We start from the raw sequence: 6670 nt of genomic DNA, 5'->3' as shown, positions 1-6670 counted from the left end.
ATTTCTGCCCCGACCGGCCGGCGGGAGTCTCCGTAACACCGGCCGGTCAATGGGGTTTCCCATTGTGGGGCAGCCCCACGCCGTCGGGAAACCCCCGGGCGCCGGCCAAACGGAGACTCCCGCCGGCGGAGAATTCAGCCCCAGCATGTTGATAAAGAGAAATACAACTCAAATAAGTGCAAAAAGGTGAATCAAATGGAGGCAATCAAGTTAAAAAAACACCAAGTGCCACAATTTCAAAGCCAAACAGACAAAGTCAACCCAAAACAACTGAGATTACCATCCCCCCGAAATGTAACAGTTTGAGATTTGGAAGAATTGTCACATCTCCAGACCATTTGGATTTATAAAGTCAGATTGGAGGCAGGGAACAGGGGCAGCAAGTAAACAAAAGAGTGTTTTGTAAATGTATTTGGGTAAGGACTTAGGGACAAGGTGTAGTATAAGGGTGATTGGGCAGAGAAAGGGTTAGTGTGGGACTGAAGAAAAGTACTACTCATGGCAAGATGTACAGAACCCCACAGGACAGTAGACTGTGTGTAGAGGAGAGTCTGGTAGGAGTCAGCACCCATGAATGCTGTACCTTGGCTATATCTATATAGTTATGATTACCAATAAACAGTTTATATTCAGTCATACAAGACCTCATTCTTTTATTTTATTTTAAATGTTTTTATAAACATGACTTGATGCCGCTAGTAGATGGCAATGCCTTAACTATCTGTGTGTTGTAAGCCACTAGGGCCCTTTCCATCCTACCAAGGGGAGTGGTAACCTTCTCTCCTTTCATACAACATGCCTCCTGGGACGGGATTCTCCGTGAACCACTCCGGCGTCGGGCCGCCCCGAAGGTGCAGAATTCTCCGCACCTTCAGGGGCCAGGCCGGCGCCGGAGTGTTTGCCACCCCGCCAGCCGGCGCAGATGGGCTTGGCGCCATGCCAACCAGCGCCGAAGGGCCTCCGTCAGCCGGCGCGAGTTGGCGCATGCGTGGGAGCGCCAGTGTGTGCTGGCGTCATCCCAGCGCATTCGCAGGGGGGTTCTTCTCTGCACCGGCCATGGCGTAGGTTGACAGCAGCCGGTGCTGAGGGAAAGAGTGCCCCCATGGCACAGGCTCGCCCGCGGGGGCACCCCCCAGGGCCAGATCTCCCCATGCCCCCCCCGAGGACTCTGCAGGCCGCCCGTGGAGCCAGGTCCCACCTGCCGAAAAGGGGCGGCCACTCGGCCCATCGCGGGCTGGAGAATCGCTGGAGGGGGAGGGGGGCGCTGCCAGCAGCCGCTGACCGGCGCGCCACGATTCCCGCTCCCGCCAAAACCCCGGCGCCGGAGAATTCGGCAGCAGGCGGGGGCGGGATTCACGCTGCCCCCCGGTGATTCTCGACCCAGTGTAGTGAGACATCAGACAATATTAGAATAGGTCATGAAAGAAATGATGGTGAAAGGGACATAGGAGTAGAGACTGGGCTCACACGGGGTGAGATTCTCCACTCCCGCACCGGTTGGGAGAATCGCCTGGGCCGCCAGAATTTCCCGGGACGCTGGTCCGACGCCCTCCCGCGATTCTCCCAAGCGGCGGGAACGGCCCGTCGAGTTCCGCGGGCCGTAGGCCGGAGAATCGCTGGAGACACCCAAAATGGCGATTCTCCGGCACCCCCGCTATTCTCAGGCCCGGATGGGCCGAGTGGCCAGGCCAAAACGGCGGGTTCCCCCCGGCGCCGTCCACACCTGGTCGCTGCCGTCGTGAACGGTGCGTGAACGCTGGGGCAGCGGCCTGCGGGGGAGCGAGGGGGGATCCTACACCGGGGGGTACCTCAAATGTGGGGTGGCCCGCGATCGGTGCCCACCGATCATCGGGCCGTCCTCTCTGAAGGAGGACCTCCTTCCTTCCGCGGCCCCGCAAGATCCGTCCCCCATCTTCTTGCGGGGCGGACTTAGAGAGGACGGCAACCACGCATGCACGGATGACGCCCGTTATGTGGCGCTGGCCGTGTCATCTATGCGGCGCCGCCTTTACGTGGGCGACAAGGCCTGACATGTGTAGATGACGCGGCCCCGATCCTGGCCCATTGTCAGGGCCTGAATCGGTCGGGATCGGGGCCGTTTCGCGCCGTCGTGAAGCTCGACGGCGTTCACGACGGCGCGGCCACTTCGGCGCGGGAGTGGAGAATCCCGCCCACGGTATCCACTTTACACTCAGTGGGCTGAATTTTCCAGCTGTTCCCACCAACGGGATCTTACAGTCCCACCAATGGCAATCCCCCATAGAGGGTTGTCCGGCGGCATGGCCCCACATGTTGTTGATAAAATGTCACTTACCTAGAACATTAACACTGCTTCTCTCTCCACAGATGTGTTCTGGCTGTTGTTAGGGCCTTAATCTACAATTTAGGAGATGCACATGCTCTTGAAGAGTGGTAAGGTCTGTATAACGTTCATGATCTGAAGTTTTTAAAATAATCCTCTCTTTAAACTTAAACAAAAGTGGCTGCAGTTGTCAATGACAGTAAAAATGATCTCTCAGCTGAACATTTTTTTGATTGACAGGCATAGGTTAGAAAATAACATTAGTCATGCAGTTTTAATAGAGCTTTTGTTAACATTCCTCCAAGGGCTATCTCTATGCCATTGTGAATGCTTGTCTGAGCTTCAAAGGCTTCAATTATGTAAGGTGGCAGTTCTGATTTGCAGTTTGGCTGACAGTTTAAATAGGCTATCAAAGAATAAAGCTGTCCCAATATAATGGAGAAAAATTGGCTTTTTCTGATAAATACTTTTCAACAAAGATAAGAAACCCTTTTCACTTCTAAACATTCAGATTGTCATTCTTGGGAAATATGCAAAACATTTTCCATGACCAGCCTGAGATATTATGCCTATTAAGGTACCACATGTAGAATTACAGGCTGGTTACACATAATTTTGCAATGTACACTCTCAGCTGCCCTGAAGAACTGCACAGCAGAAGTAATGATGCCTGGAAATACTGGTGGAAGAAATCAAAGCCTCAAAAAGTCAGTCCTACTTCCATCTCCAATTTCTGTCTTCTACGAACACTGAACCTGGAATATTTCATTTCTGTTTGGTTGTCTATATATATTAGCCCTTTTCTTGCTTTGAAGCTTTTTGACTTAAGAGAGACAAAATAATCACATCAAAATCATTTACAACATCAAACAGATATAATTTAGCTGAACAGATTCTGAACAGAGCAACCATATAAGCTGATGTTTATACAAAATCTGATTCAGCCGCACTTCCTTAGATAAATATTGTTTACTGAACAAAGGTTACTGGAGCAGCAGCAGTTTCTCCAAAGGCTGGATTTTACAAGGCGCTATGTCCCCGTGCACACACCCGCCTTCCCACGATCCCAGTGGCCACCCTCTAACAATTTAATTCATGTTAAGATGAGACTACTGCCCAGGAGGAGTCCCACATGAGAGAGTTGCTAGTCAATCAGTGTTTTTGTGCTGTTGAAAGGTGTGGGCGACAGCTGTGACACCTCAAGGCAAGAGCAGTGACCATGCCTGGGACTACAAGCAGCCATCCATGTCATGGAGCCTAGGTAAGTCTGTTTGAACGTCTCAGTGAGGGGAATGTGGGGAATGGTGGGTCGGGTTCAAGAAGTCAGGACAGGGTTAAAGGGGGGTTGACTTGGGGAGGGTCCTCCGATGGGCACAGGCAACCCACAAAGGAGGTGCTCGCTTTCCATGTCTAATACCATCCTTTACAGCGAAAGCTGCCAGGCATCCCGCATGGGACTGGCCTTTACCACCATGGATAAAAGGCATTCATTGACCACTTAAGAGCTTCCATAGGCTGGGCTGCCGAATGCCTCAACCTCCTCAATGCAGCACTGTTGAAGATGCTGGGCGGGATTCTCGTTTGGCTGATGCTGAAATCGCGGAATGCAATTGGGCGGAGAATAGGTTCCGACGCTAAAATCACGGCAGGCGCTGATTTGATGCCAAATCCCGCTTCTCCGTCACCTCGACAGCGACGTCAAGGTGGTCTGGAACACACGGACAGTAAACACCGTTTGCATGTCACTAGTGGGCCCGGACCATTAGCCTGTCCACTAATGTCGCTCACCGAGATGTGTGTTTTTGTGCTGTTGGAAGGTGCGTGCGATAGCTGTGACACCTCAATGGTGGTCTCTTCTGAGCTCTCCTCCAAGGTGTTCTCTTGGGTGGCAAGGTCGGGGTTACAACTCCGGATGACCCGGCCTCATCAGATGGTGATGTGAAATCTCACTGTGACAGATTTCCATTCACCCTAGCTACAGGCAGTGATCCCCAATGCCCACCCAGTACTCCTCATTCTTCTTTATCTTCCGTGGTCTAGTGCTACGTCTAAGTGTGTCCCCAGGATGCACATTAGAGGTGAAGGAAGCCTGCTGTTTTCCGTGCCCTGTGTTCTTTGATGCCTTTGCAGATGTCCCCTGGAGGGCCTGGAGCCGGGTGGGGGGTTCCAGTCATATTACTGGTGTCACTGGCGCGCCGTGCCACCCTGTTCTGCCCGCTGCCCTTGAGATGTGCTGTTTTCAGAAGGGGGGATTCAGAAGAACTGGAAACTGCTAACGTCTCCTTGGTGGCAGGCCCCAAGTTGGTCCTCCTCCCTGATGGTGCCTGTAAGGCCCTGGGGAATTCCATGGGATGGAGAGGCAGCTGGAGTGAGCTCCAGAGGCCCCTGAGTCATCTGGCGCTGCGAATCCTGGCGGCTCCCCATTGTCTGCACCATGTGTTGATGCCTTCAGCGATGCTTCTCGGTGACTGGGCCATGCTCTGCAGTGCCTTGGCAATGTCCACCTATGTCCGGGACACATTCCTCAGCGACTGGGACACGATGTTGAGACCGTCAGCCATGGTCGTAACAGACTGAGCCACGCCTTGGACATCAGCACACAACATGCGGATGGCATGCTCCATTTTTTCCACTGCAGTCACCAGCCTAGCAGTGTTGGCCTCAGTGCCATGCATTGTCGGGACCATCTCCTGTGCCTGCTGCTTTTGTGACTCCTCCAATCAGACGTGCAGTCCCTGAAATGTCGCTGGCACTGTCTCCTGAATCTCACGGCTGTGTCCTATCATCTGCACCAGCTGTGGGAGAACCTTGTCCAGAGGCTCGGTATCTGGCTGGGACCCAGATGTCTCCTAGGATCCTGCAGACCTCCAACTGCTGTCTCCCTTGCATGTTCCTGTCTCCACTTGGTGTGCATCAGCAACTGTGTGGTGCTTACCAGATTGTGCCCTGTCCACTAATGTCGCTCACCTAGATCATAGATCATAGAATTTACAGTGCAGAGATGTGTGTCTCTGTGCTGTTGGAAGGTGTGAGTGATAGCTGTAACATCTCAATGGTGATCTCCTCTGAGCTCGCCTTCGAAGTGTTCTCTTTAGTGGCGGGGGTGGGGTTACGACTCTGGATGCCCCGGCCCCATCAGATGGAGATCCTGTGAGACAATGGACATGTGGTCAGTGAGAGGGAAGGATCATTTTGTCTGACATGAACAACTCACTTGAGACAGATCATCCGGGTGACGGGCCAGTGGATCCTCACCTCTGTGGCACAGGCCAACTTTATTGTCGGTGATTGTTCTCGCCTTGGCAACACCGCGATCTCGGGACCCGGGGAGGACTTGAATCTCTGGGATTCCTCCCCCCGTCATGATCCTATCCTGTTTATTATGGGCTATCCTCTCTTGTGGGGACAAAGAGAGGGCATTGTGAGCCGCATACTTAATGGATATGGGGGGTCTATAGCAGGTGGCATGTGTGGGCACCGCACCTGGACATGAAGCGGTTGTGCTAGTGGGTGCCAAGGGGTTCTGTGGAACAAGCAAGAAGATTGGATGTGGGGAGGGTGCGAGGTGCCAGCCGGTTGATTGGGTGGGGGGAGCGGCTCTTTGAGGGGTGGCAGGTAGAAGTGATGCCAGGAGAGAGGTGGTACCCTTGCAGCTCATTGGCAGTTGCTGGTCTTTTTTAGAAATTGGACGGTGGTCCTCCTGGTCATGCTGCCCGCACTGACAGCCGCTGCCACTGCCCCCCAGTGGCATTGCTGACTCTGTTGCAGGTCCTCCGACCCCCTCAGGGGAACAGGGTGCCCGGCTTCTCATCCACAGCATCGAGAAGCCTTGTAAGATTGGTATCCCAAAGCAAGGAGCAGGTCTGCGCACTGCCATGCTTGTGTGTTGACTAGGAATGAGTGGTGAAGGAGCGTTTAAAAGCAGCTCCATCGAGTTAGCAGTGAGCTGCTGAGGCATGAGTCAGATGAATCAGTCAGCGAGGGAGTCTGTGGTCCTCCTTAGGGTTCTCACATTATATTATAAATGCTCCTAGTAGAAGCCTGAAAGGAACCCGAGGCACAGCGATTGAGGCCTGTCTTGATTTTGACTACCGTTGGCAATACCTTCCCAGTAGTTGATGCTCACTCTACTGCTGACAGGAACCATGCTTCACTCTTCTGTAAAGATAAACCTTTTGGTCACTGTCCTGCTAAATTATTTGACAATTTTGTTGGGATCAAAGAGTTGGGAAAGGCGACGGTCAATGATGTGAGACTTTGAAGTACTCTGGATCACAATTGGAACTTCCTGGATTGGAAAACAGCTGACAGCGTCACTGGAATGATGCCTTGAGCATCTGAGTGTCTCTGCCTGGAGTAATTGATAAG

General features: G+C 52.8%; 1 non-coding gene across 1 annotated transcript; it reads right to left on the bottom strand.

Moving 5' to 3' along the window:
- Positions 1–673: 673 nt before the first annotated feature.
- Positions 674–797, bottom strand: LOC140425922 (U6atac minor spliceosomal RNA). The gene has a single exon (XR_011948075.1). It is a non-coding gene; the product is annotated as a U6atac minor spliceosomal RNA (small nuclear RNA).
- Positions 798–6670: the final 5873 nt, after the last annotated feature.

Source organism: Scyliorhinus torazame, chromosome 6 (assembly GCF_047496885.1).
Source record: "Scyliorhinus torazame isolate Kashiwa2021f chromosome 6, sScyTor2.1, whole genome shotgun sequence".
Taxonomy (NCBI): domain Eukaryota; kingdom Metazoa; phylum Chordata; class Chondrichthyes; order Carcharhiniformes; family Scyliorhinidae; genus Scyliorhinus; species Scyliorhinus torazame.
Note: the sequence above shows the minus strand (reverse complement) of the source record. Positions and strands in the feature narration are given on the sequence as shown.